This window comes from Myotis davidii, unplaced genomic scaffold (assembly GCF_000327345.1).
Source record: "Myotis davidii unplaced genomic scaffold, ASM32734v1 scaffold627, whole genome shotgun sequence".
Taxonomy (NCBI): Eukaryota; Metazoa; Chordata; class Mammalia; order Chiroptera; family Vespertilionidae; genus Myotis; species Myotis davidii.
The window spans coordinates 282,073-292,746 of NW_006298037.1; the positions used below are offsets into that span (position 1 = coordinate 282,073).

Consider the following 10,674-nt stretch of genomic DNA (forward strand, 5'->3'; position numbering starts at 1 on the left):
ACTTGGCTGTACTGGTGCGGCACACTTTATAAAGATATGCCTCCACACTCCGAGGGCGGGTTCCTACCTCAAACCCTGCCCTCACCGGAAACAGCTCCAGGAAACAACTCGGGGGAGGGTGCAGCCGTTTCCAAGACAATTCCTGCAGGACTGACTTCCTTCAGCTTGATCGCCAGACCAGTTGTGATGTTACACCACCCACTGTTTTTATATTAGTAGATTCCCCTCATCCTTTTTCTAATAACAACATTTTGTTCCATTGGAGCACTCTTCCTCCACTCTATGTGGTTTGAGAAAAGCTACTAACCACAGTTACTGCCATCTACTTGCTACCCCAGGCCATTGGCTGTGAATGTGGCCTAGATTTGCACAGAGTACCCCCAAACTAAGGGATTGGTTCAAGAATCTTATTAATCAGAGAGGGCCAATCATAATTCTTCCTGAGACTTTTCTCCTGGAATTAGAAGGAAAGATTCTCTTATCCTCTATAGTTGCTAAACTGGGCAGCCATCTTCCCTGACATGTGAAGAAAGCTTATTTGAAAAGTAGAGCCTAAGTAGGAGGAAGCAGAGCAAAGAGATAAAAAGAGATAAAGAGAGAGACCAAACCATGAGTATAGCACTTCAACCATTTGATCTGCTTGAAGCAGTTCCACTTTATTTCCAATGCTGATTTTAATGGAATGGGTCTCTCTCTCTCTCTCTCTCTCTCTCTCTCTCTCTCTCTCTCTTTCCTTCTCTCTCTCTTAATCTCACACACACCCATAACCATAAAAACCCTGAACAATATAGAGGGTACATTACCTAATGTAGCCACAAGTAGAGAGAACCAGTGGGGCAAATCCAAGCCTAGGTCCTACAGATCAAACTTAACATTAGGAGTGCAAAAAAGCATTTATCCAAAATACTAATGGATAAAGCAAGATATATGGGAAATATCAGACTAAGAGCTGTGAAATGGAGGGGAGATTGATTACAAGTGGGAGGGGATCTGAAATGAATAAAGAGGGCCTGATGATGTTTGGCTTTCTTTTGATGACCCCTAGGTATGTGGGTTTTGGAAGTACCAAGTTGGCTTAAAGGCACAGAACCAAGGGAGATTGCTATGTTCTAGTCTCAACCCCTGATAGGTAGGATGTGCCTAGCCTTCCTTAATGAAAGGCTGAAATATATTTTAAGGCAGTGGTTCTCAACCTTCTGGCCCTTTAAATACAGTTCCCCATTTTGTGACCCAACCATAAAGTTATTTTTGTTGCTACTTCATAACTGTAATGTTGCTGCTGTTATGAATCATAATATAAATATCTGATATGCAGGATGGTCTTAGGCGACCCCTGTGAAAGGTTCGTTCGACCGCCAAAAGGGTCACGACCCACAGGTTGAGAGCCTTTTAGAAAATGGAGGTTTATTGCTTTCATTTCTGGTCCATAACCTTCCCAGTGAAGTAAGTCATATATTACAACTGGCAATGAAATTGATGGGAATATAGTATTTATTTCACTTTCCTTTCCTTTTGTAGGCATTAGTTGTAAGGTGAGTTAAATGGGTTATTTGTTTCATTAATTAATTTATTGAGCAAACATCTATTGATTTCTCATGTGTATAGTTACTGTGTTAGAGAATCAGACTATTGCAACTAGTGATACAAATGTGAATCCTGTTCTCATTAGAAACCTGTAAGATTGCTGCTGAGATATCTCATGGGATAGCCTATAAAAGTTCCCTTGTTGTGAGAAGTTTCTTTTCTCTTGCTACTTTCAAAATTTTCTATTTTTAAAATTTTTGTCAGTTTTATTATAATGTGATTCATTGAGAACTTCATTGGGTTGAATCTGTATAAGCTTTGTGTACTTGAATGTTTATATCACTCCCCAGATTTGGAAAGTTACCAGACATTATTTTTTTTTAAAGCTTTCTGCTCACTGAAGGTCTTGGGTGGGACATGGAGGCAGGATAGAAGGGGGCAATGGGGGGAAAAGGGGACATATGTAATACTTTCAACAATAAAGATTTAATTTAAAAAATAAAACAAAGGGAAGGGGAAACGTCTCATAGTCCTCAGAACAGCCCTGTGCTTGTTTCTGTTTTGGTTTTGTTTTCCTAAATTCCCATTTCAGTTTCCTGTCATTCTTAAAGTGGACAGACTCTATAGGAGATTTCCTGTGAAATTTATTTAGTAATTCTGTTGCCTTTGCACCCAGAAACCAGTAGGTATATTAATTGGCATATGTTAGAATAGCCAGTATTACTTTTTCATACAGTTAAAAAAGGTTTTCTGCCCATTTCTCTTTTACTTCTCCTTCTGGAACTCCCATAATATGTATATTACTCCCCCAGAATAAAAAATAGGACTACCACCCGGGCGAGAGTGGCTCAATTGGTTGGGTATCGGCCAAAGCATGAAAAGTTTGCTGGTTTGTTTCCCGGTCAGAGCACATGCCTGGAGTGTTGGGCTTGATCCCTGGTAGAGGGTGTGCAAGAGGCAGCCTATTGATATTTCTCTGTCTTTTCCTCTCCCTTCCTTTCTCTCTCAAAATTATCAAAAAATATTTTTTTAGGATTACCATATGGCCCAGCAATACCATTTCTGGATATATATCCAAAGGAAAAAAATATCAGTAACTCAAAAGGAAATCTGTGCTTTCATATTTGTGGCAACATTATTCATAATAGCAAAAATATTTACACACCCTAAGTGCCCATAGATGAATGAATTGATAAATAATATATATATTATCCAGCCATAAAAAGAAAAAAAAATCCCACCATTTCCTATAATAGCATGAACCCTGAGGACATTGTGTTAAGTAAAATAGGTCAGACAAGGAAAAACAAATTCATATGTTCTCACTTATTTGTGGAATGAAAGAAGAAAAAGTCAAACTAATAGAAACAGAGTAAAAGGGTAAGCATGTTTACCAGAGGCTTGGGGAAAATATGGAGATATTGGACAAAGGGTATAACTTTCAGTACTAAGATAGTAAGTTTTGGGATATAATGTACAGCATGCTGATTATAATTAATAATACTGTAAAATTAACTATGCAATGGATGTGTTAATAACTTGATTCTGTTAATCATTTCAAAATGTGCACATATATTAAATCTTCACATTGTTCACTTTAAATAAAATTTTATTTGTCAGTTATATCTCAACTAGAGGCCTGGTGCAAGAAATTCGTCCACAGCTCGGGGGGTTGGGGGGTCGCTCAGCCCAGCTTGCACCCTCTCCAATCCGGGACCCTCATCGGGTCTAAATTGGCAGTCAGACATCCCTCTCACAATCAGGGACAACTGGCTACTAACTGCTCCCCTGCCTGCCTGTCTGATCGCCCCTAACTGCCCCCCCTGCTAGCCTGGTTGCGTCTGGAAGGACATCCGGAATGATGTCCGGAAGGTCATTCGGCTGTCCGGTCTAAGACATCATGAGATATTTTGATCAACTCTGACACTTCTGGAAAATATGCATTCAATAATTGACAAACAAATTCTAGGAACATCCAGAGATCCAGCTTTGTGAACATTGAGGTTCTTCTAGGTGTTTCTGATAGACAAAAGTTTAACTGACAGACAATGGTTCCTTTGGTAGGCAGGATAATGATCTCCCCCTCAAATGTTCATGTTCTAATCCCCAGCACCTGTGAATATGTTACTGTTACATGGCAATAGGAATCTAACAGGTATGATTAAATTAAAAAAAATTGAGGTGAGAAGATTATTCTGGATTATCTGTGTCAACTAAATCTAATCACAAGAGTTCTTATAATGTACCAAGTAGGAGGGTCAGAGTGAGAGAGAAATTTGAAAATGTTATATTGCTGACTTAAAAAAACAATAAAGGAAGAAGGCCATGAGCCAAAGAATGTGAGCAACCTCTAAAAGCTGGAAAGGCAAAGAAATAGATTCTCCCTTAGAGCCTCTAGAAGAAACATAGCCCTGATGAAACTTTGATGTTTACCTAGTGAGAACCATTTTTGACTTCTGACCTCCATTATTGTAAGATAACATATTTGTTGTTTAAAGAGACTAAGTTTGTGGTAATTTGTTATAGCAACAATAGAAAACTAATATAGCCCCCAAAGATTATGATGTGAAGGCTGCAACAGTCCTGCCATAGTTGAAGTTCCCTGTACTACAGGGAACTTCAGAGGAGGCTGAGGACAGCAGAGGAGGCTGAGAACCTGACAAATGCTTCTTCATATTATTCCAGAGGATCTGGCCTTCTGACTCTGGTAGTGATTCTATTTGGAGGTATTTGTATGGCACAGTCCTTTGTCATATAAGAATATAACAATGACTCAGCACAATTCTGCCTTTAAGGAGCAACCAGTCTCATATGAAAGTCAATTAAGTAAGCTAAAAATAAAATTACACCAGTGTAATAGTGTGCTAAAATAGTCAATCTTAAGGCCCTGCGGGAGAGGACCACTTTACTCAGCCTGTGCTCAGTGAGAGAAAGTTCCTATGGGAAAAAGAAATCTAAGTTAAAGGTTTAATTGTGGGCTGGCACAGGGAGCAATGTTGGAAGAGAGGAGGAGGGGAAAGGAGGAAATGGAAAGTAGATATACCCCTAAGTTAATTGAAATATTAGGGTGGGACAATGCCTCTTTCTTAGTTCAAAACAATCTGCTGATTTTCAGAGTATTTGTTCAAGATTCCAGGAATGTCACGGAATTGGGGAGAGTCATACAGGCATCATCAGATGCAAAGCTAAGTTTTCAGACCATCTAGTCAGGATTCTTTTTTTCTTTTTCTTTCTTTTTTTTTTTTGGCTGACTTCAACCACCAATGAATGGGTTCATATTTGTGAATATTTTGAGAGAATACTGTTTAGTTTTTATTTTATAATCATAAACTCAACTCTGCAATCCAGCTAGACTGGGAAGGGGTAAGGAAATTATGGAACCCAAAAAACTGACAAAAGCACAAATTATAGAACATTCTAAGCAAATTGGGGTGAAGGGGTGCTCTTCTAAGTTACAAAAGGAATGGTTTGGTGGTTAAGATAAAACACAAGTCAAATTTATTAGAGTTGTCCGCAGTCATCAATGGTGATCTTCTTGCTGGTCTTGCCATTCCTGGACCCCAAGCACTCCATGGCTGTCACAATATCCATGCCTTCTTTCACCTGGCCGAAGACCACATGCTTGCCATCCAACTACTCAGTCTTGGCAGTGCAAATGAAAAACTGGGAACCATCTGTGTTAGGTCCAGCATTTTCCATGGACAAGAAGCCTGGACCTGTATGTTTCAGGATGAAGTTCTCATCCTCAAATCTCTCCCCATAGATGGACTTGCTGCCTGTGCCATTATGGTGTGTGAAGTCACCACCCTGCACATAAATCCCGGAATAATTCTGTGAAATCAGGAACCTTTATAACCAAATACTTTCTCCCCAGTGCTCAGAGCATGGAAGTTTTCTACTGTCTTTGGAACTTTGTCTACAAACAGCTCAAAGGAGACGTGGCCCAATGGCTTGCTGTCCTCTGTAATATCTAAGAACACAGTGGGTTTCACCATGGCAGGTCATGGGTGGCTTCAGGGTGGCAGCATCTCCAAAGCCTAGTCAGGATTCTTGATTGTAAATAACAGAATTAGTTTCTGCTTGAGTTAAGAAGGAAATGATTTATGGGAAATATGTTAGGAATCAATGTAAATGCTGGCAAACCAGGGTGGAACAAAAAAAATAAGTGAATCTCAGTGGTCAGAGTCCCAGCTAACATAGGAATGGAGTATAGATGCTGGGAAGTCAACCACATCCCCTGCTACATAGTACATAATAGAGTCGTCCATTGTGGGCTTCCAGCCAGGTAAAACCAAACATGATGTGGAATGTGGGTGGTAGATATAAATTGGCCACAGTCACTTGAAGGTTTCCTCAAGCTGGGCTGTTCAAGGATGACCTGTGACTGACAGGGCTGCCCAGCCACAACTGTCCACCTATCCTGACCATTTAAGGTCATGCTCCAAGAACAAACTTTTTAGGTGATGTTCCTGCTACTGCTCCCACCACTGGGTAATTCCCAAAATACCCCTGTTTTTTGTGCCATTTGCTTCAGAGATTGAGATATTTGAATGGTCTAGTACAGATTATATCTCCATTACCTAATCCCATGGTCAGGAAAAGTAAGTATCTTGCTTTCAAGTTTCATTCATAGGATCTGGAGCCCTGTCCCCTACTGACACCATCAGTGGGAGATTCGCCAAACATAAGAATAAGATGTGGATGCTAAGCAGCCAAATGTCCCTTTGCTGCCCACATATATAGTGGAGTGGAACATTGTGGGTTTCCAGTCACAGAAGGCTGATAGGAACGTGGATGGTGGCATTATTCACTGTGAGCAATCCTTCAAGTTTAAGTATACAAGGGTGGCTTATAACTGGCAGGTTCCCCTTCCTCCATCTATCCTACCTATTCATGAATGGGGGCTTGAAATGAACTGGGCCACCAAACTGGTTTATACCCCAGAATCCACTAGCAGGTCCAGCCATTCTGACTATGACTAACAGCCAATATGTGCATTGGCCAGTTTAGGAAGTACACTCTGTCTGGTTCAAGGACTGAAGTACCCAGGTTCTTCTTATACTGGCTGGCTGTAGCATATCCCCAAATTAAACATACTGGGACTATATGCCCCAGGTGGTCTACATAGTGTGACACAGTATCCACCAGGTAAAGCTTGAGGCACAGAGCATAATCGTTGCCTTTCTTAGGCAGAGCCATCAGCTAATTTTTATTTCCTAGGCAGTGTCATCAAATAACTACCAAGTTGAACAAAACCCCTGTGTATTTCTCTAAGCAGGAATTTGAGATTATTCAATACAGAAGAGAGGTTAAGAACACGAGTTTTGAGGTCAGACAGACTTGGGTTTGAATCCCTGCTCTGCTGTGTCATTAGCTGTGTCATTTTGGATACATTACTTAACATCTTGATCCTCACTTTCTGCATATGTAAAATGGGGAGAATCATAATATCTACATTGTAATTTTTTTTGAAGGTTAACAATAACATATGTGCTTAGTACAGTGCTTGGCACATAGTGAGCAAATATTAGCTCTTATTGTTATTATTATCATTGTCTTGTTTGACCTTGTAAATAAAGCACAAATTACTTCATTTCTAGTCCCATCACCACCACCAAAATATGCTTCCTTGTGACTATAAAGAATTGAGGCTGCTTAAAACAATAAAGGCAGTTTAACACATTGCCCGTATTTTTCTTTCTACAGGGAAACAGAGGACAAAGCTGATGATACTTCAGCCCTCAGAAGCACAGGATGAGCAGCTTCACTCCTCCTCATCTAATTTCAGAAAGAAGGTCTGTGTTTTCCTCTGTCACTTCCATGTTAACCAGGCTCAGGGATTAAAAGGCAGTTGTCACCTTATTTTTATTGCTGTGGTAACAAGGGTTCCTGTGGAATTAGTTGTTTACAGAAAATGTACAAATATCTTTTTCACAGGCGAGGAAGCTAGTTGACCAGCCAATAGTTCTGGGCCAGGGATGGTGCCTGAGGGATTGGTTAGAGTCTGGAGCAGGAAGAGCCAGTGGTATAATGCCTAGTGGCCAAAGCACATGAGGATAGGCACACTAATGAGCAGATGCAAATTATTCTGTTCAAAGAGGCAGTCACCAGATTGTAAACAGAAAAGAGGGCTATCAGAGGAATTGTCAACAAGCTAAGATTTGGGGGATTGAAAATGGACTGGTTTAAACTAAGAGAAAACCTAAAGCAAGGGAGAGGGTTTTGCAATATCACCTTGTCCTATAAATACCATATTTTTCTGTGTATAAGACACTATTTTTTTCCTAAAACCATTAGACTGAAAATCGAGGGGTGTCTTATACATGGAAGTCAGCCAAGGAGGGAGCAATGTGGGTGCATAGCTGCCCATACCTTATCAAACAAGCTCCTCCAATCATGAGCCTTATTGTTACTGATGTCAGCTGATGCCGTAATTGAAGGTGGAGGTAGAGAGTGCACAGATGCAACAGAGACCAGAGCATTCTGAGTCCATAAAGATGTAAAAAAATAAAAAGATAAATACTGGTAAGTGATTGTCTTACTCTGCAAAATTCAAACTGAATGTAATAAGCTATGCAAACGAGCATGGAAATAGAGCTGCAGAGAGACAATTTGAACCTCCTCCCACTGTGTATATGATCAGACAATGGAGAAGACAGGAAGAACAACTCTTTAAGACGCCAAAAAATAAGAAGTCCTTAAGGGGAAAACCAGCAAAATGGGCAAACTTGGAGCAGAGGCTTAAGACTTGGATTATGGAGCAGCACCAGCGTGGCTTATGTGTATCAACCAAGCTTATTCAATGTCAGGCAAGAATGTTTGCAAGTGTAATGAACATTGTTGATTTTACAGGAAAGGCAAAATGGTGCTTCAGTTTCATGAGGAGAAAAGTGTTGGCCATGAGAACACGAACAAAGTTAGCTCAGAAAATGCCACCAGTTTATGAGGATGACCTCACATACTGATATATAGACAGTGACTCAGAAGACGACAGTGATAAAATAGAAGTTGAAGAAATTGATATGTCTGGAACTAATAGTGATAAAGAAAAGAACAGTAATGCAACAGAAGCTGAATAAAGTGATATGCTGCATATCATAGTACTGGTATGTAAACATTACCTGCAGTAATTACTAAATAAAAAATGTGTTCTGTTTTATGTTTTAAATATTGATTTCTTAATTTGGGGTTGGAAAAGTGAGGAGTGTCTTATACACGGAAAAATATAGTACATGCCTCTGAGACTGTTTCCCCCTTAAGCTTTGTCATACTTGAGAGAAAAGATCTCATCTTTTTTCCTTTATCTCTTCAATGTCTGGAACATAGTAGAAGCACAGTGGTTAAGAATATTAATCTTTGGCATAGTAGAGTCTGGTGCTTCCACTGCCATTGCAAAGCCTCCCCTGTCCTGCAGCCTTTGCCACCTCTGCTGCCATCTGTGTTGCTGCTACCTACGGACCAGCTGTATGATTAGGCCACAATCTTCAATGACTAAACATATCCCTCAGTTATGTGGTTTTCTTGGTCACACATTTATGCAGTTTCTGAAAGGCAGTGGAGATTATTGCCAGGAACAGCACAACTTCTTTGTAGGTACAAATTTCTTATGCTAAAAAATAATCTGGTTTGGGTTTATAGGTTCCTTAATTTGATGGATCCAAAGTGATTCATGTGGTGGAAGTGACCTATGCTATTTAAAGATTGTATCAATTTGGAAATAAATGACACATTCAAAAAGTTTAATTGAAAACCACTGAATGAAGATAATAGTTATAGAATGATGGGCAGGATTAAGGATACATCATGGGATGCTGAAGCAACGTGAATCTGTAACTGTGGGTAGCTCTTCTATCCCTAAGCCCAAAGGGATAAGTGAAAAAATGGGATTATCAGAACCCCAAGAGAACTTGAGGCCATGGAATAGAGAGCACCAGTCAGGATTTACAGCCAATGATGAAAGTAGTCACTGACAGAAGCATGAGGTGGGGGAATAAATATATGGCTTCTTTCTCCTTTTACCCTTATATCTCATTTTCAGTACTTCCCATTGGCCAAACACAAATGAAAGTCAGAGAGCAAGGGGATCCCAAGTTTTGCAATCTGTGATTAGCTCCCCAGGACCCGGAGCTGGATGTCCAAAAGTGAAGAGTGGATGGGGACTGGAGTAGGGTTGCCAGATCTAGCAAATAAAATTACAGGGTATGCAATTAAGTTTGAATATCAGATAAACAATGAAAACTTTTTAATACAGTATAATTATGTCCCAAACAATATTTGGAACATACTTATATTTTTAAATAATTCATTGTTTCTCTGATATTTAAATTTTATTTGCCATCCTGTGTTTTATCTGGAAACACCAACTGGACAATAACTGCACAGATATGGTTTTAATATTTGGGTTTATAACTAAACTATGATTTCATTACTTTAAACACATCTGTATTTATCTCAGTAAAAATGGGTTTATATTTTCCTATATATCAGAAAACAAGATCTCTGACCTGGATCCCTATGCTCATGCTCATCCTCAGATAGGCTCATTGGATTGAGGTGAATGGTAACTTCTCAGAAGGAATTTGTTAGATTTTAGTGGGTATGGGAAGACTACAATGTGTGTGGCATTTCAGCCAAATAATGAATAGGTGGCAGTCTTGATCAATTTATCACAAAGGGAATAACATTTAGTTTTTGAAAATAAGTCAGTAACAGTAAAGGGAAAATATGTAGATAGCTGTATATGAAAGGAGAAAGTTTGATTAATTTTTATATGACTCAGGATTGAAACATTGTATAATAGTGAGATTTCATTTGTGCTTCAATGAGTTGTTTTTTTTTTTCTTTTCTGAGTTATTTTCAAAATTAGAACTCACTTTATTCTTGAACTTCCAAGTAGTTGTGTTTGAAACTAAAAGGCAGTGGTGAAACATAGGTAGAATTCCATGTTTAGCCTCATAGAGTAACTTCACTCTGGCTTCACAATTGGGCATTATGGTAGAGGAGCGGAAGCATGACCGATCACATGTAATTCACTCAAAAACATAAGTGCCTGTCAGGTCCAGAAGATTGAGCTAGGTTCCAGGGACACATAAGAGAATCAGGCTCAGTTACTTTCCTCAAGAAGCTTTAATATAATATAATATAATATAA

At 39.4% G+C, this 10,674-nt stretch overlaps 1 pseudogene; it reads right to left on the reverse strand.

Annotated features, from left to right (window-relative positions):
- Window positions 1–4,999: 4,999 nt before the first annotated feature.
- LOC107184671 lies at window positions 5,000–5,519 on the reverse strand (annotated as a pseudogene).
- Between the last annotated feature and the right edge of the window lie 5,155 nt (window positions 5,520–10,674).